The following is a 26,342-nucleotide window of genomic DNA, read 5'->3' as shown; positions in this document are numbered from 1 at the left end:
TGATATCTTCTCTGCATGCCACTTCCTCTGAGCGTTCATTTCCCAACATGCTTTGCCCAGCTCCTCTGAGTCTAAATCTCCCAGCATGCTTCTTTTCCCCCACCCCACCCACTGAGACTGGCCAGGCCATAGTGCACCTGTGAGTTACCATGGTTACCCGAACCTGTCTTTTGTGATGCTAGTACCACACACTCAAATACAAACAAATCAATAAATAATGCTGTATTAATTATTCGAAGGCCAGGATTAAATATACATGTATTTAGAGATTTGTTTGTGCATTCAGACAGCAGCAGGGCTTTTAGAGCTGCCATCTTGGATACGGCATTCCCAATTCGGACAATGACTCCCAGCTGACATTGACGTACTTACAAACACGGAAAACAAAAGCCCTCTTTTCCTGGTGTTGAATAGAATTAGAGTCATGTTGAAGCTTTTTAAAAAAATGAGTGGGAATTGTTTGGAAAGTGACTAGTTTTCCACCTTTCCTTACAATTATTTACAAGGACATCTGTGATTTTTATATGCAGATTTAGTAGTTTTTACTAAGATGGAAGTGTGTACTTTCTGGCTATGGCCATTATGGAAGGACGTGTGCATCACAAATCTTATCCAAAAACAACAACAACAAAATAAATTAAGATGAGGTTCATACCTGATTCTGCTACTAAAGTGGCGGTTCTGAGCAGTCCAGATCCTCCGTATTAATTTAATTGTCTTTTTACATCAGAAGGGATGCCAGCAGTACTTTAACCACCAACTGTTCCCAGAAAGGTTTTGGCAAAAAGATCTACATTCATAATGAAGGTGCACCATGCAGTGAAACAAGAAATTTAGCTTTAATAACAGAATTCGGCAAAAGTCAAAATAAAATAAAATAGGAAAGGTGTTGTGAAAAACTAATATACCCCAGACATGTCTATCCAAATGGGATTAGATTTCTTAGCAGTCCCCCGAGTTATTCGAAAAACACTAAGCAATTTGCTCTGTAATTCTTACAGAGGTTGTCAGTACATTTTTCACAGACATGTTCAAATCACAAATTTACCTTAGTTCCTCAGGGAAAACTAGTCTTGTCCAAATAGTTATTTTGTCACTTTTCTTTCCTCGATTCCTTTCTTTCTGACTCCTTATATCTAAGTCAAAGCAACTCTCTTAAACTCTCTTTCTGTCCCAGACAGACTGTCTGAAGGTTAGCAGAAACAACTACAAAAAAAGCAACCACAAAGAAACACCAAATACTAATATTAATATCAGGGTGTCAAAGACTTGAGTTATTACAGATGACAAAGCATTAATTGGGTGTGCACAGGGCGTGTTCCCCTGAGGGGTGGCACCAAACTGGATGTTCAAAGACCCCAGTCGAATAAAAATCAATATTAATGCGCACACATCCACAACAAAGGAAGTATGTCAGTGCTTCTGTTTAGAGGATGTTTTTTCATCCTAACTTTATTTTTTTTTTTCTTAAACCATCGTTCATTCCCCCACTGAGTGAAGGGAGGGGGGTGTTTGTCCCCCTGGGAGAACTCATCTGTCCCACCTAAAGAGTCCTCAGTCAAATCAAAGCTCCCAGCAGCCCAAGCGCCCTAATTCAACATGTCACATCCACACTCACGGGAGTGAAATGAGAAGGACAGCACAGGAGGGGGTAAATACTCCACTTTTCTCCCCCGATTTCTTTCACTTTTCTTTTCCAGTTTTTTTTACACCTTATGTTTATGGTCTTCATTCTTTTCTACTTTTTAAGATCCTGGACGTGGCATTCAGATGTTGATGAATCTTTTGTATGAGTCTGAACTAGATTTTAGCAAAAAAATCTTTATGAATTTGTGAACCAGAACTAGATATTTTTTACAGTATTTTTAAAATCTAGGTTGTTCAGATGACATTTAGGTAAATCTATATATATATATATATACATATACATACACACTTTTTATATTAAACATGTATTATTATACATAAAAATATAATGAACCAAGCATTAATAAATTGTGGCATTTTCAAGTTAGTCATTAACTAAATGTTAACAACAGATACCTTAATATACAGCAAAAGGTTTACTAAAATTCCACCCCTTTCAAAGGTTTAAAATAAAATGATCTGGTCAAAAAGGGGCGGATTTTCTCTCCAGAAGCAGTGAACGAAACCCCCAACCTCAGAATGACACCAACAGTTAAGCTAAGGATCAGCGGTCGGTCTAATTTTATTGGAGGTGCACAGCAAATTTGTCGAACACATGCAAGATACACACACATTCAAACAGCGTGCACACACACACAGATGCTCGCACACACACAGGCCAGATGGAGCAGGCGAGGCAGGGCCAAGTGCATGTGCACCTCATCCGTATGCCGCGTTTCCTCACTCCAGTGATGGCTCCTCAATCGTTACGTCTCAGGTTTGAACTCCTGATACGAGGAGCATTGTTGTTTTGTCATCTGCCCTCCCTCTCTCTCACACTCATCAAAATAACATCTGTTTACATCTATGCAAACACCTGACAGGCAGCTGATGCCCTTTTCTCTGCACTCTGCTATAACAAAAAGCAAAAAAAACAAATAAATAAAGGGAGGGAGGGCGAGTCTAGAACCGGAGCACATCTGGGTGTATAGCCACTGGACTGATCCAGATGTGGGCCGCCGAGCTCTGCAGGCGAAAACACACCTGGACACATACAGCAGCAAAACAAAGGGAAAGGGGGAAAACAGCCCCCCTGCTCCGGACTATCTATTCTCATCCTATCTCTCTCTCATTTGCTCCTTCTCTTCGTGCAAATTCAAAAGCGAGCATGGAATTGTCTTGTCCATGTATGGTGGCCACTTTCACCTATGAAGGCACAAAATTAGCTTATTCGTGGGCTAATTCTATAACTGAAGAGGGAAAAAGGAGTGTGAAAGTCTCACAAACGGGCTGTCTCCCTCAAACCCCCCATGGCTGCCCATGCTTAATCCCCCATGATGCACCGGGGCACTTTCAGAGCCACTGAGACCCACACTGGCGCCGAGGGCTCACACACATACGGCCATCCAGATGCTATGGGTAATTAACCTACCTCTGTGAGCGAGCGACTGTGTAAAAGTATGAGAGACAGACTTTGTGCACGCGATAGAATCGGTGCCATTATAAGACGACAAAAGAAAAAGGCACAACGGTCACGAACGTGCACTAGCCTACAGAAACACATCAGTTGAGACAAAAACATGAGTGCGCACACACATCGCAGCGGTTGAAGAGTGAGATCAGGGATGAATGCATGCTGTGGCACAGGGGAGGCAGTTCTGGGCTTGGCTATGCCCAGGGTCTTAATGACTTAATTGAGGTAATTATTTGGATAAGAAGTCCAATCACCTGCCTCTTTTCCTCAAGGTCCTCATCAGAAGCTAATTAAAGAGCCGCTCCCAGCGCGAGTCCGACCAGTGCTACGTCAGAGGGCTAAGAACTTGGTAAAGAAAGAGTAAACTCTCCATGCACCCACATCCCGCTCATCTCGCCAACCTCCTGCTGGCCTCTGCAGCATTATTTGAATAAGTAGCTTTTTGGTTGTGTTCAAAATCTGAAAAAGGTTGTAGTATATAGAGGAACTTTTGAATGAACTGTTTACATTGCTTCTACTAAGATACTTTCCATTTTTTCAGTATATGCTTCTGTTTCTACAGTGAAATAAGTGTTATAGTCATTAAATATTGGTTTGGTTATAGCTAAAGCAGATGTCTTCAACAGGAGGTCTGCAGCCCCTAGGTGGGCTATGGTGGTATTGCAGGGGGTCTGCAATTGTTGTATGATCTCCAATAAATTTGGAAAATTTGCATTAAACAAAAATCTGCAGTCCATAATGTTTGCCTCTTTGTCGCCATCGTTGTTTGAAACCTGCAATTGCAGTTATTTGTGGAATTATCATCTTTACGTGGGTTGTATATCGGCACGGCGAATTAATCTAATGTTTTGAGGAACCACACCGGTTTGGATACTGTACTTTGGAATCACAGATTCTACGTCTTGGAAGTATGACCAAAATAAGAATTGAAAAATGTCATCTGAACAAGTAACATGTCTGCCACTTTTGTTCTGACCAACTGTGATTATTTGTAATGCTTTTGCAATGCAAGCACCATTATAAATGATGTAAATATATTAATAAGGTACTATTGAGGTGCCTAAAAAATAATTGAAGGTCCCAGCTCGAAAGTACGCTTAAATTTAAGTCATTATTATATGTGATGGTATGGTGCCAGTCTTTTGAATGAATAGTTCTCCCGATTTATTCACCCTCATGTTGCTTCAGAAAAAAGGAGGCAAAAATAAAAGTATCTTCATTCATGGAGTCAGTAGGGAGTTGTACTTGAGAACCAAATCAGTCTGATTCATGAACAAATCATTCAGAATGAATTAGAGTGAAAATAATTAATCATTTATGAATCAGATATCACTATTTGTGTCATAAATGCTCCAAGGAGAACACCGGCGAATGTCAAAGTTATTAGAGAATAATGGGTTGGGATTTAGCATATGGCTGTAGGAACCTTAACACACAGTGCACACGTCTTACAGACCACTTTATGATGCTTTTAAGTTGAGTCCCAATCCTTATTGAATTTCATTACATGAAAAATAATAAACAGGATTATCCTTAAAACAATGCACTTTGTTTTCTACAGAAGAAAGTCAGTCATTAAGGTTTGAAACAGCATGAGGGCGGGTTAATTTTTAGGTGAACTATCCCTTTAAGACCTTGGTTTTCAACCCCTACTCCTGTCTATCTGTCCTTCTTTCCTATCATCCACTTTCATTGACTCCTGTAATGCTCTAGAAACTGCCTGTCAGCGAATTCTCAAGTCGCTTTTCCCGCTCATATTTTCGATTTGTCCTTCCTTCGCGGATTCTTATCGTTTACCAAGTCTCACGATTTCCTGTCTCATCCTCGCCCGCTCCTCACCTCTCTCTCTCTCTCTCTCTCTCTCTCTCTCGGGCGAGGTGGCGTGGAGTGAAGTGAGGCCTCTCTCTCTGACGGCAGCTCTGCTGTGCTGGTTTAATTGCGACAGCACCCTCATGAGCGGCTGGAGCTAGGGCCGCCTCAACACCTCCGCAGAGTGTTCAAGGGTAACCAGCAGGGGTCTACCACCCCCCTACTCTATCTCTCTCCCTCTCTCGCACACACATATACACACACAGACACACACACGAACGCAGTGGGCCCCTCAAACAGGCGCCCAGAGAGTAGCCGTCAAACACTCACTCCTCACATCTCATTAATCAGCTCCCAACATCAAACAGTAACGCTGCTGCTTCCCGGGGGCCTGCCCGTCCGCCCGCCTCACACTGTTGTGTCTGTCGTGGCAAATGCATTTCTGTTTCTATTGTGTATGTGCATGCGCGGAGCATACTGAGTGCGCCAAGTCTGTTTTGGCCAGTTTGTGTTGGATAATGAGCCGAGTTAAGACTGTTGAGCTGAGTTTAGAAACTGTTGCCGGTGCCTGGGTCAGGTCGTTGTTTACGATAGTCCACTTGCCTGTTGCAGAGTGTTTTATAAGAATGTACGGCATGCTCTTCCCTACGGCTCTGTGAATAAATTCCAACGTTCTCTCTCCTCTGACTGAGCTGGACCGAATTCGCATTTGCATTGCCGGTTATCGTGTCGGACACAAAGTTCACACAGTTCTGCGTTATAGGATGAGCGCTACACTGTCACAAGGTTGTTGTGAATTCCAACGAATCCATTCTTTAAAGAAGTCAATCAATGTGTGTCACTAATACGTATATTGATTTGTGATATTTTTCAAGGTGATTTTTTTTTTATCAAATGGGTTGAAAATCAAATCCCTGTATACCATTTGTATGCATTTTCCATTTTTATGAATTTGCCATGTTTGCGCAACATCCTCTCTACTAAGAAACTGTCCATTTGTGTCCAACATAAATAAGAAATAAGTGATGTAGTCATTAAATATTTGTTTGGTTATATTTAAAGCAGATAATTTAAATCCATCACCAAATGAATCAAAATTGAGGGACTGGTTTTATGCTGTACATTGTAGCTGTATAACGTTTATTTACTATTATTGTTGTTGTTATTATTATTCATAAAAAAAATATTTTCCCTTGACAACAATGTGCAATAATTTATCAGATTTTTGAAAAAATATATCAAAGATAATATACATTACAAAAATGAAATAATAAAAATACAATTATAAATGAAAATAAATATACTAATACATTTCTATGATACACACACAAAAAAATTGTAAAATGTATGCATTTATGGCGGGCTAGTGAAAATTATGGCAGGGCTAGAGCAAATCACGAACTTCCTCACCTTCTCACTTTAGAAGGTGTGCCTGGTGTCAGTCACGCACTTGCACCTTAATACGATCCATTTCCAGTGGTAGTCACCTCTAAATGACACTTAAACATTCTTCCCTGCATTGACTTCCCCCCTTTTATGAGTGTGGCACACAAACAGGGCGATTAGACAGCAGCTGAAGGTTCCATCAGCATTTGAGCAACGATTTGCCTCTCCCCAGCTGCAGCCCATTACAGGAGGGAATGAATTAATAAACCAGTGAGGGGAGGGGAAAAGCGAGGGAGAGAGAGAGAGCGAAAAGAGAGAGAGGAGAGACTCTAGTGCGTCTAGCCTCAGAGCTGGCCTGGCTGGAGAGCTCATCTGAATATGGACCTCGTTAGCAGGTATGGCTCACAGGCAGAGAGATAACACACACACAAACACAAACACACACATGCAGAAAGAGAAAAGCATAAATACAGAAGTCATAAAGTCGTGGAGTGCGAGGCTCAGTGTCTAGGGAAAGAAGCAAAGCAGAAGGACTTGGGGAATTTAGAAATAGAAGACGATTTTTATTATCTGCTATGTCAAGATGCAACACTGGTATCTCATAACGACTAGAAGAGTTTAATGTATTCAGAGCCTGATATATAGAGTTACTATAGATGAAAGCTATTAAGTGTGCCAGTTTACTGCACTGTAAGGCCCTCAATATACTCTCCGCTAGTATGTCAATGCAAATGATCCTAGCTTGTTGCTCACAATGAAATTACAGTACATGTTGTACGTGCAGAATTGTCTCATATGGTCATTTGTCATGGCATCAATGGCTCAACAATTGTCATAGCACAGCAACAGATTTAAAGGGATAGTTCACCCAAAAATGAACATTCTGTCATAATTTACTCACCCTCAAGTTGTTCCAAACCTGTTTGAATTTCTTTCTTCTGCTGAAAAAATACCATGGAAGTCAGTGTCAGTGTCATCAACTTTTTGGTTACCGACATTCTTCTAATGTTCAGCAGAAGAAAGAAATTGATACAGGTTTGGAACAACTTGAGGGTGAGTAAATGATGACGGACTTGTCATTTAAGACAACTTGTCTTTAAGACAATCTTGCTCAGCAGCAAGTTAGTAAAACTATTAACAGATTGCCATCTGAAAAACAACACTGAATTTGAATGTACTTTTCTAACACTATTGAAGTAGGCATGTAGGTGTTTAATATATAATATATAACTATTTTCCCAGACATTATCGGCCATGCTAGATATTGGCCAACAACGTACTAACATCTGTGAGGATAATTTAAAAAATAAGTACACTTGATTGGTGCCTACAGTTCCTTCACTTGAAAAGAGCAGCCAACCTTTCCACCATTTTTAAAAAAAATAATTTTCTGAATTTGACTGCTACTTAGCCTTAATGGCAGGGGTGCACAATCCTGTTCCTGGAGATCTACCTCCCAGCTAAGTTCAGCTCAAACCCTGAACAAACATAACTGAACCAGCTAATTAAGATCTTCAGGAGCACTTATAAATACATACATGAATGGATATGAACTCTGCAGGTTTTCTATTCCTCTCCAGGAACAGGACTGAGCACCCCTGTTTTATCCATTACAAGAGTGTTCACTGGCTGTAAACATCAGCATCTCGTCGGATGCCGATGTGTGTGTGTGGCCATTCCAGTATTATCCAGCTCCTGTTTCAATGCTATGTATTCAGAAATCTTACTCATGTGCATTTTGCATACTATGTGGCAGGACACTATGCATATTGAGTCAAGAGTGGCGTAGCTTAGCTTCCAGCAGTTTAATGGTGGTAATGGCATCCAGACGTTCAGCACACTCTCTCACTCACACACACACACACACGCCTGGCAGCACAGAGGAAGTGCCAGCGCCACCCGTAACCTGATCTCCACTCACAGCTGTCCAAACACCACAGAGAGAGAGAGAGGGAGAGAGAGAGAGCAAGAGAGAGAGAGTGAGAGAGAGAGAGAGAGAGAGAGAGAGAGAGAGAGAGAGAGAGAGAGAGAGAGAGAGAGGGGAACCCTCTGGGGGTCTGGGGCAGGCTGGTGCTCCCCACAGTGAAGGGTGCATTCTTTCCTCTTCTCTCTCCATCCTCCCCCACTCTGTCTTTCTCCTTCTCTTCCTCTACTCTCTCCCTCTCTCTTCTTCTCCCCTGGCACCTCTTCCCCCTCCCTGCTAATACCACAGTCTGCTGTGCAGAGCTGGGCCAATCACTGGGGCATCTGGGACCTGGCTCAGGGTGGGGGGTGCAGAGACACATGATCATTGCCGCATGTGTGTGTGTGTGTGTTGGAGCGGGGTTTAGGTTTTTCATGCCTGTTTATCCTTTTGTGTTTGCAGGGGACTAGCGGCAATCTGGGGGTCTGTTCACATTGTTGAACAGTGAGAGAAAGAATGTTCATCTATTTGTGCTTTTGAATGAATTCATGAGTGTGTTTATGAAAGTGCAAATATTACAGCTTAAGGGAGTATGAGTGTGTACTGTGTGTGTAAAGTCTGGGGACAAAATTATCTTTAGAAGTGAACTAAATCTGACAACCTCCCTTTTGGAATCAATTATTTGATATCCAATAATTATACAATGTATAGGTTTTATGTATACATATGAAAAAGTGAGCTAAATATAAGAAAATATAAATGAATATGAAAATACTAAATATAATTATCAACAAATAAATAGCCTATGGTATGTCCCCATTTAGATAGCCAAGTACACAATGTGTGTGTGTGTGTGTGTGTGTTTCAGGTATTCCTTATGTTATGGGGACAAAATGTCCTTTTTTGGTCTCCATGAGGAAAACGGCTTATAAATCATTTCAAAATATGTTTTTGAAAATTTAAAAATTCAGAACATTCTCTGTGATAGGTAGGTTTAGGGTTAGGGCATAGAATATAAAGTTTGTACTGTAATATAAAATATAAAAATGATTATGTCCATGGAAAGTCCCCATTAAACATGGAAACCCAACATGTGTGTATATCTCTTATAATCTATGAAACTAAAATCTCCTAGTCTATAAAGATTACATGTTGTGGCATTCATGTACCACTGGGTGTTGGGTGTCTTGTGTTGAAGTGTACGGGCTGAGGCTAAATTCTCAGTATTAATATGTGTGTGTGTGTGTGTGTGATGCGAAGCTCTAATCTGGCTCCTGGATGCTGGTGTCAGTGTGTGCTCTCAGCTCTCTCTCCTGGGGTTGGTGACAGTAAAGTCTCTCTAATCCCCCCCAGTCCCTGATACACAACACACCTCCCGCTGCATGCTGATGAGCCTTTCTCAACCCGCACATGCTCGCACACCACGTGCATACATATGAAAACACGTATGCAAACTCAAACGGCAAAAGTTTCTCTTTAACTGTGAGGAAATGGAAAGTCACTAACAGACAATGGCTACTTCATATTTCTGTCTATTTCTGTTTACACGTGCAATGAGTTCTTGTATTCTTTTCACGCATGTGAACGAAGCTCCTATCTGTGTCACTCCTTAAAAACACCAAAACACTTGCTGCATTCAAAATCCCATACTTTGTTGTAAAACTGTCCAAACAAGGTGCCAAGTGACAAGCGATAAACTCTTTTAAAACAAAAGTTTGCCCTAACCAGCTGCAACTGCAACAAGTGACATTGTTGGTTACTTGTTTCTTTTTTGTTCCATCACACTACTGTTAAATATTAACCATCAAAAGTGTTCTGATTGGCTTCAATTTTGTCACTTTGCAGAGAGTGTGAAAGAGATGGAGGAGGAAGAAATGAAGTAAGAAGAAAAGAGAGCAATGAGGAGTGAAGTAGAAAGAGAGAAAGCAAAGAGGGACCATGAGAGCGGCCCCTGAGCATGTCAGAGGCCTATCAGTGAAAGACAATGCTCATTTGCAGCACAAGTCAGGACCCCGCAGACGACCCGGCCCGAAAATGAATGGAGAAGCAGGGGAGAGAAGGAGCCAGGAGAAATGAATCATCTAAGTTGGCCCCTCCTCTCCTCACGTCCATCTGAAAGAAAGGAGCAGGCCAGGATGAGGAGGAGGAGGAGGGAAAGCTGGAAAAATGGGAACCAGTGGCTGGATGTCAGATCTGAGTCACCACACTCTGCTACTCGTGGCTCCAAGGAGCGGAATTTACACTCCCATGGTTGTAAGAGAGACAGAGACAGATGATATTATAGCAGGAAAGCAGAAGTCCAGAAGCAGAGAGAATCATTAATGGTTATCAGAGAGGAGCAGAAGTCCCCCATCCTTGACTGGGCTTGAGAGCGTTCCTGTCTGAGTCTGTCTCTATTAGTATGAACAGATTCCTAGTCTGGTTATATCTAATTATGCCGCACCTCACTACAAATGTTAAACTCTGCGGGGCCTTTTAGTGAGCGAGCACGCCACTCAAGGCTGGATGGGAAACAGAAGCACCTCAAGTCCGCAGAAACAAGACCTGAGATCCAACACAGGTGCCGGGAGCACCTGCACCCCACGCCATCCATCAAAGCCAAACACCTGCCTTTAGCAAACACTTCTTCTCCCGACTAACCCGTTTTTTTCCTGCCCTATCATCCCCCTTCCACCTCAGGAGCTCCACAGCCCAGCTGGATCGAGTCTTTCTCCACAAATCAAAAGAACGGCTTGTGTACAGTGCGTGTTGTCAGGCGTTTGATTGGTCTTGGCTTCCCAGCAGGCAGTGCGCCGCAAGCCTTGGGGGGGATGGGGGGGCGGGTCACGTTGCTGGCTGAGCCAACCCGGTTCAGCTAGACCTGACACCCCTGACCCCATCTCACCCAGGACCTGCCGAAAGCCCCGTTTACCCCCCTCACCCTTCAAAATTCGAACGAAAACACACAAATGCGCACATACCGATGACTTTTTATTGATGAGAGACGCCAAAGAGTTACATAAACGCGACGACATCAGCACAACCTTTGAAAAAAAGACATGCAGACGTAAAAAACACCCACAAATCTAAAACAAAGGAACCCATATCCCTAGGGTAGGCTGAGCTGTCTGTGTTGAAATGCAGTGTGGAGTGGACTAAGGGGAGTGAGGACATGTTTGTGCGAGGAAGTGTGTGTGTTTTGTTGTGTTTTCTGAACAACTGTCATTGTTCAATGCTTGTTGGTGAGGGCGTCTGCGTGACAAAGCCTCCCTAGTCGGCATTACCACAGAGACCCACTGACTTCAGCCTTCTCAGCAAACCCAAAGCCTCCTGTGACTGTGCGTGTGTGTGTTTGTGAGAATCCGAAATTCCGGCAAACCAACTAAATATGTCAGAACATTGAGAGGAGTGTCAAATCTTTCTTTTTCCCTTCTGTAATCCTCACTATATGTATGTGTGTGACAGACTGAGAGCGAGTGTTTTCACTTCAGACCTGGCTGCAGCTGTGCAGACTCCCTTCCACTCGATGAAGAAAAAAAAAAAAGCCTGCTTATCAGCTTATGTTAACAGCATAGCATTTGAATTCAAAATATTGAGCTCCTGCTATCTCGTGAAACAAACACTGACGGCACTCCCGCTGTTGTAATGTGCTCTGTGACCTTAAAAATGGATCTGGGCCCATCTCAGAGACAATAAATCTGATTCAAAGTAGCTCACAAGTGAAAAAACTTCAGGAAATCATCTGAGAAATGTCTAGATGGTAACCCTGATGCTGATTACACAGGGTAGGACTGTGCGTTGGGACAGTATTTGCTGTATTGTATACAGTGTTTGTTCTTTTGGTTTGTGATCTGAAAATAATCCAATGAGATGAAGCACATTCTCTTATTTATATTTGTTCTAAATACAGTAAAAACATTAATATTGTGAATTATATTATTATAATTTAAAATAATTGTTTTCTAATATATTTGAAACAATTTATTCCTGTAATGGCAAAGCTGAATTTTCCACATTTGCCACATTATTCTTCAGAATTCCTTCCAATATCCTGATTTGGTGCTTAAGATTTTTTTTTTTTTTAATCAATGTTTTGAACAATGTTTGTTAGGATAGGACAATATTTAGTACAACTATTTGAAAATCTGGAATCTGAGGGTGCAACAAAAATCTAAATACTGAGAAAATCGCATTTAAAGTTGTCCAAATGAAGTCCTTAGCAATACATATTACTACTAATAATACATGTTTATGTGTATGTATATATATATATATATATATGTATACATATACAGTAGGAAATATACAAAATATCTTCATGGAACATAATCTTTACTTAATATCCTAAGGATGCTTGGCATTAAACAAAAATTTATAATTTTGACCCATACAATGTATTGTTGGCTATTGCTGAAAATATACCCGTGTGACCTTTGACTGGTTTTGTGGTCCAGGGTCACATATTTTTGTGAAAACTGTGATCATTTTTTCAAGATTCTTTGACAAATATAAAAGTTCAAAAGTACAGCATTAAATTGAAATAAAAATAATTTGTAACATTATAAACGTCTTTACTATTTACATTTTAATTGCATCCTTTCTGAACTAAACTTACTGACCCCAAACTTTTTAATGGTAGAGTATCATTATCATGACATAAAATTACTCATATTATGATATAAGATTTGGTACTGTAGGAGAACTAACCATTAGATTGTGGTTAGGGTGAAACTTGTGAGCGTTTCACAGCATGAGGGTTACCATCTCAAACTCTTCCATTCTTTTGATGACATACACACACAACCTCAGTAAACATTTGCTAGTAGACCATCGCTCTAGCCCTGCAGCTCCTCTCCATTAATGTCCATGCCGCTGTCATGGTGGGGTGTGTGGGTGAACGGTGGGGCTGCTGGGTCGGAGCTCCTGGAGTTGGGTGAGAAAGTATGTGGAGGGTGACAGCTGCGTAGGCCCCTCCCCGCCTGCACCCGCTGGGGGTTCTGCTGTACTTCACTCTGCGGACGGGAGCCTCTTTTAATCTACCAGCGGGGCTCCACAGCTGCTGTAAGCTAGCCCAAAAACGTCTGCTTGTCTAAAAAACCCACGCTCCCCCATTCTCTGTAACCCTTACACAACTGAGTCTTTCTCTCTTATCTTCTCCTCTCTCCTTCATTCTAGATTCACGCTGTCAGTCAATGCAGGGTGATCCGACCATGCCAGAGGAGATAAAAACATAAACTTCCTCTCTTGCACAACTAGTACAGAAAGATGCATCAGAAGCCCTCGTTATAAACTTTCCCAAAAAGAAACCATGCTACATTTATGTTCATAAATATTACGATTATTATTTCATCTTTATACTTCTTAATTAGTCTAGCTTCACAATTTAACAATTAAATTAAAATGAAATAATTTACTGCAGATTCTATTCTCTTTTATTCTAGTCTAAAATGTATAATTGTTTTACTATTACCACTATTGTCATTGAATGCAAACATGTACCATTTTTCTCATGCCATCGATGCACACTAAACTGAAACTGACAGTGAGGGAGAGTTAAGTTACACACTTTCCTCTTGGATGTTCTCTTCCTGTCTTATCCAGAGAGTGAAGAGAGCCAGAGATCTGCAGAGGACTCCAGCCTCACTCCCCTATTAACATTCCAGGTCAAATCTCCCACCAACAAGGGCAAGAGCACGAGTGAGACGGAGGGAAAGTCAGGGAGGAGAGAAAGAGAATGAGAGCGAGCCAACACATTTCACCTGTTGTGCCCTCTTAACCAAAAATGGCAGTGTTGGGCACATCATGCAGGCAGATTGGTTTCACACCAATCATGTTAAAGGGAAATTTAATCAAAGAATGAAAATGATGTCCTCATTTACTCACCATTTACACTATCCCTCATTTACACCATCCCTTTAAAGGGATAGTTCACCCAAAAATGAAAATTCTGTCATCATTTACTCACCCTCAAGTTCCAAACCTGTAAGAGTTTCTTTGTTCTGCTGAAAATCTTTGTAAACAAGCAGAGAGAGCAACCATTGACTACCATAGTAGGGAGAAAAATACTATGGTAGTAAATGCTTGCTCTCTCTACTTGGTTACAAAGGTTCTTCTAAATATCTTCTTTTGTGTTCAGCAGAACAAAGAAACTCTTATGTGGCGTTCACACCGGACGCGATTCGCGCGAAGGTGGACGCTTGAACATTTTGAGTTTACTCGCTTCATTCGCGCGTGAAATTCGTGCGAATCGCGTGTGACATTCACTGCACAACAGACGCGAATTCACGTCATGGGCGGGGCTTCTGCCAGCGGCTCGTCTCGTTGAGAAATGGCTGACATGGGCTGTGTTTACACGTCTTTTTTTGTTAAAATCTACTGTTAATGTGTGACAAAACGTAGTTTTAAGACTTTTTCAGTCGATAATGTAGTTGTTTAAAGCTCAAATCTGTGGTTTATTTATATAAAGAGTGCCTATTTGAACATGTGATCTGGCGTTTTCGGAGTTGTGAGCTCCAGCGGATCAGCGACGGTCAGCGCTCGTCAATGTTGGCGAGGGCAACCTTTCCTCGGCCAGTCCTTCTGCCGTTGGCTCTGATGTCTCTGTGGTGTGTCTCGAGATATAATTCGTCTTGTAACGGGCGATCTTTGTTCTCATGGATCTATAATTTCTTCCCTGGCAAATCGTTTAGGCTGAGGGCAAAGTGAAGTTTCATTACTTTTTTATTTTTAGGCTGTAACTGTACGTTACCCGACTAGCACTGACTTTGAATGTTTGACTGAATTGTTTGCTTTATTTCATGTATAGCTTATTATACCTTTTACTTATACTTTTGTATTATTGATCATACATAAACTTGCATTTAACAAAAAGAGACTGGGTTGTGTTTCATGTCATTTAATGTTATCACAGTGATAATCATATTGTCTGAACCAGATATTAATATACAGATTTTCTCCTCATTGTTGTCACTACTAGAGCAAGCTCCTGATTGGTTACCGAGAAATATCCGCCAAAGTTCAGATTTTTCAACTTAAGCGATTCGCGCAAATCGCGCGTTCAAAACGCTCAATTCGCGTCGCAGAATGCCATTTCGCGTCTCTGCGTTGACTTAACATGTAAATCACTCGCGTGAATCGCGTCCGGTGTGAACGCACCATTACAGGTTTGAAACAACTTGAGGGTGAGTAAAAGATGACAGAATTTTCATTTTTGGGTGAACTATCCCTTTAAGTTTCTCTGTCATCACACACAACATAACCGTGAATTAACAGACCGGTGTAGCTCCGCCTAGAGTAAAATCTCATTGGTCTGAAATTCTTCACATAGCTATATATTAAACATCAAATACACCCTGATTGGCTGTGATTTTTTTATGTCAGCCTTTTCGCTTTCAGAAAGCAGAGCAAAATGACTTAATCATGACCATGTATACACAGTCTTGACATGTAAACACTCCATCATTCCCTCTCTACCTTCTACATACAAACAGACACGCGGGGTATGACATGTTTCCACGTCTCCTTCACAAACCCTCCTGCCGCATCTTTCCCAGCCTCAAACTCAATTAGTAAATTAGTTCCACACGACTGGGCAATAAACAGCGATCAGGGAGCTGATAAACACACACTCCACACCCCATTAAGAATCACCTCCACACTGGAAACACACCTCTCCTGATTCACCCATACCACACACACACACCCAACTCTCCCAGGCACCGCTAACCACTGCGCACTGTCTGCCTTTGCCTCACTCTGCACTCGGAGCTAGCGATGCTACCCGGGACAGAAACCAATTACACTCCAGAGACCAAACACAGGAAGAGAGTAAGATGAAAGAATGAGACATTAGTCCATTGATACCTCCTCTCTGTGTCACACATTAAATCCATATCGCAAATGAAGCGCCGTGGCCGAATTGGATGCTGCTGCCGCTAATAGGCAGACCGCAGGCAGTCCGAGGGCACGGGGGGTTGTCACTGAGGTACAACCCTCTGATGGAAGGAGCGAGAGAAGGAGGGGAGTCGACAGAAGCGACGGGAGATGCAAACAGGAGGAAACTTTTAAATTATGCGCTGTGAAAAATGCGTTCGACGGAACATCAAGTGCCATCACATCCTACTTCTGCTCGCACACACGTGGAGATAAGTCCCTCGCCCGCGAGAACGCTCAGGCACTCTCGTACCCGCGGCCTGTGTAAACGAACAGTCCTGCACACACAAATGCGATGCGTAAACGCACAAACAAACACTCTGGCGTGCACGTATGCGTGTGTGTGTATTTTGACAGGGTTCAGAGAATAGAACAGTTTGCGATAACAGTGGTTAAAGCACTTAAGCTGCTGTAATTAGAGTGTGACTGAAGATCCGCATTTATCAGCCGTTTCAAAGAACAGCATGAGCAGGATCAACGGCAGAGACGAAACAGCCCTGCTCCCAACCAGGCTTTTATACTTCTGCAGACACACTCACACAGTACATCAATCTATCCAGAATGACATGCTCTCGACTCACGTCCTCTATCGTACGACCGTCAGGAGTTGTGGGCAGAGAAGGATAGACCTCTTGGCCCAGGACGGAGAGCCCAGAGCCAGGGCACGGGGTGAGATATGGACCTGCGTATCGCTCCAATCCGACAGCCAGCGAGACGCCAGGCTCTAGGCTTAACGCGCCGAGCCAGGCTGTACCCAAAGGCCTGCTCCAATGTTGGATACCAGCCTGCATTCTCTAATGGTAAAAGTACTCAGTCACTTCTAACTACACACGCTTTGTCTTCACCAGCAAAAAGGGATAACATGATCCCTGCCATCCTGTTACAGGGAGGAGGAAGAGAAAGACGGATATGGGACAGGAGAGAAGGTCACATGGATCTGAGAGTGTCTGTGTGGATTTATATGGGTAAAGTGTTTCTAGTCATTTTATATAAATTATGCATGGGTTGATGATTATATAGAGTTAGAGTTGTCACAAGGGTGTATTTTTCATGCAATTTGTCAATATAACAATATATAATAAATAAACAAAAACCTAAAAAAGAATCCTTCTCACTTAACTCACTTAGTATATATAACTCACTTAACCCATTATAAAGTTGGTTGGCATCAAAAATACTTTTTCACTAACATCAAAGAACTATAAATAAGAGGTAAAATACCAATTTGTGAATGCAAAAAGGACAGGTTATCCTGATATGCCAATAGCCTAAAAGGAAAGTGACCTCTGGTCACAATGACACTAGACTGTGTCTCACAGTTTACCTGAGTAAACTGTCGCCATGGCTACAGGACACAGCGTGCAGTGTGTGTGTGTGTGTGACAGGTGGAGTGGATGAATGTGGCAGGGCTCTTGGATGTGAAGGGCTCTCTCACTCCTCATACCCTCAAAACTCCTGTCTTCCCCTCTCTTCCTCTCTCCGCTCGCCTCGCCGGAGTCATTACAGTCTAATTAAGTGCATGGCTTGTAACACAAGCAAGGCATTAAACTGAAACATTTCGCCCTTGTAAACGATGAGAATGATTATCATGCTAATTCAGCCGCTCTGCCGAGGAAATGGGGCGGCAGGCAGCGTATCTGCTTCTGCTTGTCTGACAAAGCTCTCAGCCCTTTGATTCATTCCGTCGCATTTTTTTCCCCCATATTGTTTGTGCTCTTTGTAGCTTCACCCTCCACTAATGAAGAACTAAAGAGTGCCTTTTCAGAAGAATGTTCTCGTTTGCATATATTTGTACACTTTGAGGAAGGGAGATGTAAGCGCACGAGAACGAAGGAGCTTTCTGACAAAACCCAGAACTCATGAATTCAAACATATTTACTTGCATGATCACAAAAATGCTATGACATCTATACACTTAAATGCTGAGGTTTAATTAGCAGGTTTGCTCTCTTATGGTGGATTATCACCAATGCAACAAGTTTCCAGTGATAAATATTTCAAAACTGAAAGCGAAAAAAAACCTCCAACACAAGAGAAAATAACAGCAAATCATCAGAACATATTTGCTGTTTAATGTGAGATTTTATTGTGGGCTACCTAGTTTCATGCCAGTTAAAAAACAACAACAACCAGAAAAATGTCTTCGAGGTTGCAGATGGTGGGACAAAAATTCAGATTAACATGGAAGCGATAGCTTTAATCACTTGTCACTAATTTGACACACCTACTTAAGATGTGTAAGAGGTAGTTAGCGTTCAACACCTTAACATGGCTGAATTCAAAGGTGTTAGTCTTGAGAGGTCTTCAGTAGTGTGTGTGCATGAGCCGACAGATAGGTGCTAAAATGTCCATGCACACACACTCATCATCATCACTACAACTGAATGAGCATTTTGTCTCCTATTCTACCCATTTCCCAACTGTTCCATTTTGATCTGTCAGTAAATATCTGTTCTCATTAGGGTTTTTTCTTCTTTCAAATGATCTAAAATGTTTTTTTTTAAATATAAAAATATTTTTTTTACACTACTGTTCAAAGGTTAAAAGAAAATTAATACTTTTAATCAGCTAGGATTCATCAAATTAAAAAAACAAATCTAATAAATGCAATTCTTTTGAAATATACATTTATCAAACAATTAAACAAATACATTTCAAATATATCAAAACAGTTATTTTACATTGTAATAATATTTCAATTACTGTTTTTGATCCAATATTTTTTACATTTTCCCAGAACACATTTTTGTGTGTAAAGTGCTTCTAGTTCTTTTACACAGTTCTGGAGAGGGTTGAGGAGAATGTGTGGAGTGTCACACAGGCATATTCATGTAGGGAGGATGATATTTTATAAATACATACAGTATATAAAAAAAAATGGCAATTATCAAATAAAATATTTAAAAAAATTAAATTAAATAATTTAAAAAAAGTGTAGTTTGAATACTAAAAGAATGCGACTCAGACAAACTGACTGAACTGAATTGAAAGTTCTACCCAGAATTCCTTCTGCCCTGTCAACTCCTCCATCTCCAGGCACACCCTCACGCAGAACCCCTGCTGTTGTAATTAAAGGTGTCCTTGACAGTGATATAGGTCCATTTTCACAACCCTGGACCCAAGATTTTTTTTTATCATTTTCTTCCTTTTTTAACAAACCAACCTTCCACATCAGCAGCTCAGTGAGACACATACACACAAACTCACTCACACCCACCGGAGTGTGTGATGTAAGGTGTAGCTGAGACCTCCTCTCTCTCTCCGCTCTGACTTGATGGAGGTGCTAAAGTCTTGATGAGTCTGTGGGGACCTCACACAGAGTCGGAGAATCAAACATGCTGCGATATTTGCATACTTTTATTCGTAACTGTGGGTATGTACGTGTGGGTGTGAGAGAGGAAAAGGAAGAAAAGGAAGACAAAGGGTAATGTGCATGGCCTATGTAGTAACCACAGCACTCTGCTTTCTTTTTTGCCATTATATTTCGACCCCTCACTCTGCAGATGTCTATTTCCTCTTTGTAAAAGGTTCCTCACCACAGTACATCAAAAATACTACTTTGTGTGACAAAACAATATTACTATGACGACGCACAAAAGGATCAAGCTACTTGCAGTGCATTAAAGCCCTTGCACAAGACTCACGTTTGTCAACGTTCTACGGAATGACGCATCAAGCCAGAGTGTTACCCCGGTATTAAAGCCTACTGATAGCCAATTAGCCCTTTCCCTTTCCTCAGCAACTTTTGATGGGTTTATCTTCATTATAGAAAATTGCTTTATGGTGTATTTATTCTTATTCTTAATCTTTTCTGTTAAAGTCCTTTTTATTACATATTACATTACAGAAGCTAAAAAATGTTAAATTACACATTTCTCATTTTTGTATTTTAATTTAACCTTTAATTAACAAGCTAATTCGCTTGGTTTACTAGCTTAGCATAATGCGAAACATGCTAACTTTTTTCAAAACATTACACACAGTAACCTCTTCTATCTAGGGGATTGACTTGCTTGTCAGCGTTAGAAAAACAAAACAAGATGCAAGAAAGTCTGTGCATATCTAAATTATATATATAAAAGCAAACATCAGGACTTTTATTTCTGTTATAAGCTACTTTTTAGTGTGCTTTTACTACTTTCATGGTTACAGTGTACATTTTTCTTGCTACGAACACCGGATCGTTGACGCATTAGGCCGCGCCACAACAGCTAGAAGCCGTCTACACTGGACTCGACAAACCGACCGTTGCAAATCCATTTGTCCTTCCTATGAGAAGTAATGCGAGCGCTTGGGGATACGTCATAAATAGGACGAGGCATCAGTTTACTGTCTGGGATTTGTTGTGTTGCGTCGCGCCACATCCAGTGTAGACAACATCACTGATTATAATGGGTTCTATTCTCTTTTGTCGTGTCGTGTGCGTCTGATGTAGACAACCTCATAAAACCATCTGTGACAATGAAGCCCTGACACAAATAGACTAGCGAGAGTGTGTCTAAGTTTGCCCATACATGAACCCATTACACAGTTGGACTGCTTCTACAGTATTTGGACGACTACATAAAAATTGGTACAACAATTTCTGCCAGCAATGACTGTGCACCCCTAACCTACTTGGACCAACAATTGAAAATCACAGAAATAAAATTCCTCTAGCCGACGTCATATGGCCTTAAAAATGATTCCAAAAAGACTCTCCTTATGTGTTATATAGTTGACCAGCCAGAGACCAGGTCGTTTTTACAAGGGTTGATAAGCTCCGTACACGCGCACACTCGCGTGGATCAATGCTGTCTGGGTCGAGGTTGGATAAGGGATTGTGGCAGACTAGAGCAGGCCTCAGGGCACAAACCCCACACCTTTAATCTGCCCCTCCAGCTCTCATCCATATACACTCAGAAAACAGCAGAACCGCGTCCTTATGCGCATACACATACGTGCCAAGACAACGTCTGCTAAAAGTTAGCACATCTAACTCTCTTTTTCAGCCTTACACACACACACACATACAAATAGATACAAACTGTAATATGATTACTTCGCTACAGGGAAGGACACATTATGTGGAATTGAAAATGAAGAGAATATGAGATGAAGGCAGAAAATCTCCCATAATTATTCCACTCCTCTGCCTATCATCCGATGTCTACAGAAACCTCAAGTCACAACGACATCCTCAGGGCGGTCTACTGCCGCTCCACTCCATAACAAATCTGTGTCCATCTCTGCTGGCTTCATCTCCACGGGTTAGTTGGACAGTAAATGGTCCCACTTTTCAACCTTTATGTTCTGTTGAGATTGACTTAACTGTTTTTATGTTTGGAGTCTGAGAGATACCAATGATATTTGTGTAAAAATATTATGAAACATAATCCATCCCTCTGTTTTACCACAATGTATTCATGCACCTTTTTTTCCTTTTCTTTTCTTTTTTTTTTTAAAGAAATTTCATTGAAATAAAGCTGAAATAAAATATAAATATTAGAGAACTGTCTTGACAAACTACCCTAAATAAATTGAAGTACTAAAATGACTAAATCTTAAACTGAAATAAAAAGTAATTAAAGGGAAAAAAAACATAAAAATGTGCATAAAATATTACTAAAACTTAAACAATTAAAATGAAAACTGAAAATAAGCAAATTCAAAGTATTAATAATTACTTCATTAGTATATAATTCTAAAGGCTCATTTCCACCGAGCGGTACGGGTACGGTACGCAGTTATTTCTGTTTCAATTGTTGTGAATGGTACAAATTTGACCAATTCTTTGGGACCCTTCCAATGGACCCTTCCAAAGAAACGTCACTTGCGCATGCTAAAAGGGGAATGAAAACCCCATTTTTTAATATACAGTTGAAACACAATACCATTGCAACAATTTTTTTTGTCTTGTGACAAACAGCCACATGCCAAGAAGCAAGAACAAGATCTGCTGTATGTCCTCCATTGTCGTTTACTATGTCGCTTACTTTGTTACCGGTACTTACTTTCCAGCATACACCACGCCTATCAAGTAAGGGGTACTGTTGCCGGTGGAACGCAAGCCGGATCAGGGTTTACGTCTCAAATCGTACTGTACTGTACCGCTTGGTGGAAACGAGCCATAAAATAACACTGGCAAATAAAAACTGTAGAGAAATAATTTAAAATCAAATAAAAAAAAACAACTGGTAGAAGTGTACACCAGTCAGAGAACTTTATCATGTAAGAATTAATGGCATTTTTTTATATTTAACATCAGGGTTCCCAGACTCCAAACTGGTGAAATGTTGTTTATCAAATCAAATTGATGCTTCAATGTTCAAGTGTGTTTTTCAAGATATATAATGGTCCTGGGGTCTATGAGACACAAAACAGAACATAAGGGATAAGCAAGCCCACACAGCTGAAACCTCTTTACGATCCACTGCAGACGCTGCCTGGATGTACTTAATGTCTAAAAATAAAAGTGAGCCATTTTGTCAGTGTTTTAACATTTCTTCGTGCAAGTCAGATTTGTACCCTGATCTATTTTTAACCGCATAGTTTGGAGCCCCTCTTTTTTAAATCAACAGTTAAAGCACAGGTATCAGATTAATTACTGCAGGAGCGCTTTTAACATCTGCTTCAGTGTCATGTCTAGTGGGGCGAGTGTGTTCTCTGGCCTCGACGGAAGTGTGAAGGGTGCGAGTTAAAATAAGAACAGTGTCGTCTGGGAAGGTGGCTGACTGGGAGCCACAAAAGACACGTAGAACGCTCTGTTTCCTTAGAAACACCGCCACACCATGGAAGTGCAGAGTGTGTGTGTGTGTGTGTGTGTGTCGATGATTGAGTGTGTGATGGTATGGGCGGGATGTTAGCGTGCTGTAAACACTGCAGGAGGCTGTTGTGTTTGAGAATGTGTGTGATATGCGACTAATTGCATTGTAGTAAGCATTGTCAAAGAATGTACTAGATTACCAACGCCGACTTCTCAGGGTAGATTACGAGGGCTTGTGTATGTTTGTGCTTTGGTGGGTGTGTGTGCGTGCATACTAAGAAGAGATAGAGAACATAATGACCAGCTAAGACTACAAATGAACACTACGAACTCCCCACGAATGATTGTGGCTGGTGTCTATTTGCATGCGCTGTTTCAGGGCCTGAAAGCATGTAAATCAGGTAACGGTGTATATGCGTTCACAAAATCTGGAAAACGCAGGAATCCGAGGCAGGTTTTTGTGCTGCAACTGTTTGGCGAGTTTGCCCCCCAAGAACGTACTTGCAAGAGCACACTTTGCTAATGACGGAAGCACAAATGCGTCCAAACTCTTCTGGATGTCCCTAAAGGTATCTACGGCTCCTCCACAGAGTGGGCGGGCGCGAGCCGTGGCCCCGCTCGCTCTGCCGGTCAGTGCCGCTGGTTGCGAGTGCGATGTTGAGAGCTGCAGGTAGCTAAAGGAGAGGAGAGGAGGGAAGGCGTAGGCTTCATGCTTTATGTTTTCAGTAATTAAAACAGCATTAGGCTATTTATTTTCTCTCCCCGTGCGTAGCTGATTGGGCATGAGGGAAATGTGGGACTCGCAAAGCCGAGAAAAGAGCACAATTACACGCCATCAGCAGACAACATTAACTCACTAATAGGAACACGGCAATAAAAGTTTATTATTATGGTGTAGCGATGATTGCCTGGTTTAAGCTAACATTTATAATACTTAGCGATGATTAGGAGGCGAGGGCGGGTGAGGGGGGAAGGGTCACGAAAGATAACGGAAGATGGAGCGGGAACCTTTTCCTCCTGCTTTCTCCTCGGCGCATTTGATCAGGGAGAGAGAGGGATAAGGCTGAGGGTCTGTTCCTGAGAGGATAGCACTCATTAGCCAGCCTTCCAGACCTCCATTATCTTCTTCTTCGCTAATGTTCTCTACCACTTATTCAAGATGGCTCACCTCCACACGGATCCCACGCTATTGGCTGCCACTATAATGAGCGAGAGATGCGGTCGGAATGGAGTAAGTGTGTTTAAAATGAGTTTGCTCTTCGAGCGCCCTTTCCCCGGAGAGGCAACGGCAAGATGCGTAATGCCTATGGATGTTGATCCTCTTCTTATGGAGGACCCTCAAAGACCCTGCTCACCTCATAAACGCATACATACTGCTGAGTCTAGGCAAATACTACCCAGCAGCACCTGACACTGCTTGCGATTAATGTATGCAAAGCTACTTACAAAGAGAAGAGGGGCTGCTGGAGGAAAACTAAAAATATGATGATGAGAAAAGCATGAGAAAGAGAGTGGAAGATTTGTGTCAATAAGGAAGAGAAGGGGACAGGTTAAGAACATAGGGAATGAGGCGAGCGCATTGTTGCAACGGGAGCTAAGTGTGCTGGGCTCTGCCTCAAAACCAAGTGAGCTGCCTTGCTAAGTACTGTTTATTGGCAGCTGCCTATAAAAGAAACCTCATATCTATCTATCTATCTATCTATCTATCTATCTATCTATCTATCTATCTATCTATCTATCTATCTATCTATCTATCTATCTATCTATCTATCTATCTATCTATCTATCTATCTATCTATCTATCTATCTATAATATAATCTATATCTATAATAATTTCGAATACATTTTTTCTCAATACTTTTCCGTATTTAAAGTGGTCATGAACTGGCTTTTTTTATTTTTTTATACTGTTGTCTAGGGTCAACTAATGAAGTTTGCGTGGTTTTTACATTCAAAAACATCATAATGAATAAGTAAAAGGCTATTTTCTGCCCTGGTATTGAGGATCTCTCAAGAAAGACGTTGGGCTTTGCGAGCCCTGGCCCATAATGTTACAAGTCCGAGTCTGATCACGAATGAATCAATAACACCTCAAATAAAGGATTCTCCAGCCTGTTACAGCGTGCTAAGGTATGTTCAGTTAGACACGTACACATAATCAATACGATCTGTAAAAATGCAATACTATCACATATAAAAAATATATTTTACTTGTGTGTTGCACCATTCCTGTCGGATCCGATATAGAAGGCAGAGCATTGTGTTTTAATCTCAATATGTCTGCAAATTCAGTCTCGACCTGTTTCTTGTTTACAAACGTTTCCGCGGTGAAATGAAGCGAACAAACGCGCAATGTCTTACGCACGTGAGCTGGAACCGGCATGTTTATTGCTCGCTAGTGCGATCCGTTTAGCTCCACGAGTCAGTGGTCGGGCTTGAGGCGGCGTTTCAGCATACAATGACGTCAAGGGTCGACATATTCTGAGATCGAGCGTTTTCTGGGCCTGGTGTCAATAAAAGCTTTTCTTGGACTAACAAGGAAGTTTTCAGTTCCGAAACATACAGGATATTCTTATATCACGATGAACTTTTATATATCAAAGGCTCAAAGGAAAGTTGATTTCTCAATTCATCACCTTTAACACTTCTCTAATTTCTCCTACTTGGTCCGACATCTTTTATCATTTTTTTAACACCGAAGTTGTTGCAATGCATTCTGGGATTACTTTCTCTGCAAATGCAATGTTGCCTTAGAGTTAGAATTGAGCCAAAATGAGGTATCTTAAGAGCCAGAATAATTACCCTGCCTACCTTTTGGAACAGACTTCACGGCTATAATGCTTTAAAACGCTGCCTACGGAGGCAGCTCACTAGGTTTTGGAACGGAGCAGTGGAGTAAGAGAGAGATAGGGCGGCTTTTCCTTCTTTGCAATTCTCTCCACGTCAGGGGGATAAATTATTCAGAGCCCAGGGAGACTCTGGCCTCATCGTGTAATGAGAAGGACACGCATTGATACCAAATATTGCTGTTGGGAAACTATCGATTGGAGAGCTATTTGTCCAGAGTTTGGTCTGGAAGCGAAAGCTGTCAGCGGCTCTTAATATGACTGACACTTACGTAGAAGCCCAACTCACAGTTCTCCCTCCTCCCTCCCTATCTATCCATCCATCCATCCATCCCTCCCTCTTCATCCATCTCTACCATTCCCTCACGTCCCTCCAGTATAAAGGGGATTTACTGACAGAGGAAGGAGGGGGCTGAGGTGTGAGCGAGACAAAATGTGCACAGTATGGAGAGCAAGAAACACTGTCAATAAGGTGCCAGCAGCACAATTAACGCCTGCAGGAAATGCACCAAGTCAGCGCATTGGTTACCCTTTGACCTCTGAGCCCACATCTAAAGGTCACCAAAGAGTGAAAACATGCCTGTCTTGTTCTCAACACTGAGATCTAGTTAAAAACGGTTAGTCTGGTGCATAAAAGTGAG

The 26,342-nt window shown here is 41.5% G+C and overlaps 1 protein-coding gene across 2 annotated transcripts in view; it reads right to left on the bottom strand.

Annotated features, from left to right (window-relative positions):
* znf423 (zinc finger protein 423) overlaps positions 1-26,342 on the bottom strand; it is a 173,205-nt gene that overhangs the window by 40,343 nt on the left and 106,520 nt on the right. The window lies entirely within an intron of this gene.

The sequence above is a fragment of the Gobio gobio genome, assembly GCF_949357685.1.
Source record: "Gobio gobio genome assembly, chromosome: 9".
NCBI classification, from domain to species: Eukaryota; Metazoa; Chordata; class Actinopteri; order Cypriniformes; family Gobionidae; genus Gobio; species Gobio gobio.
The sequence above is the reverse complement of the archived record's forward strand: the minus strand, read 5'-3'. Positions and strand labels throughout refer to the sequence as shown.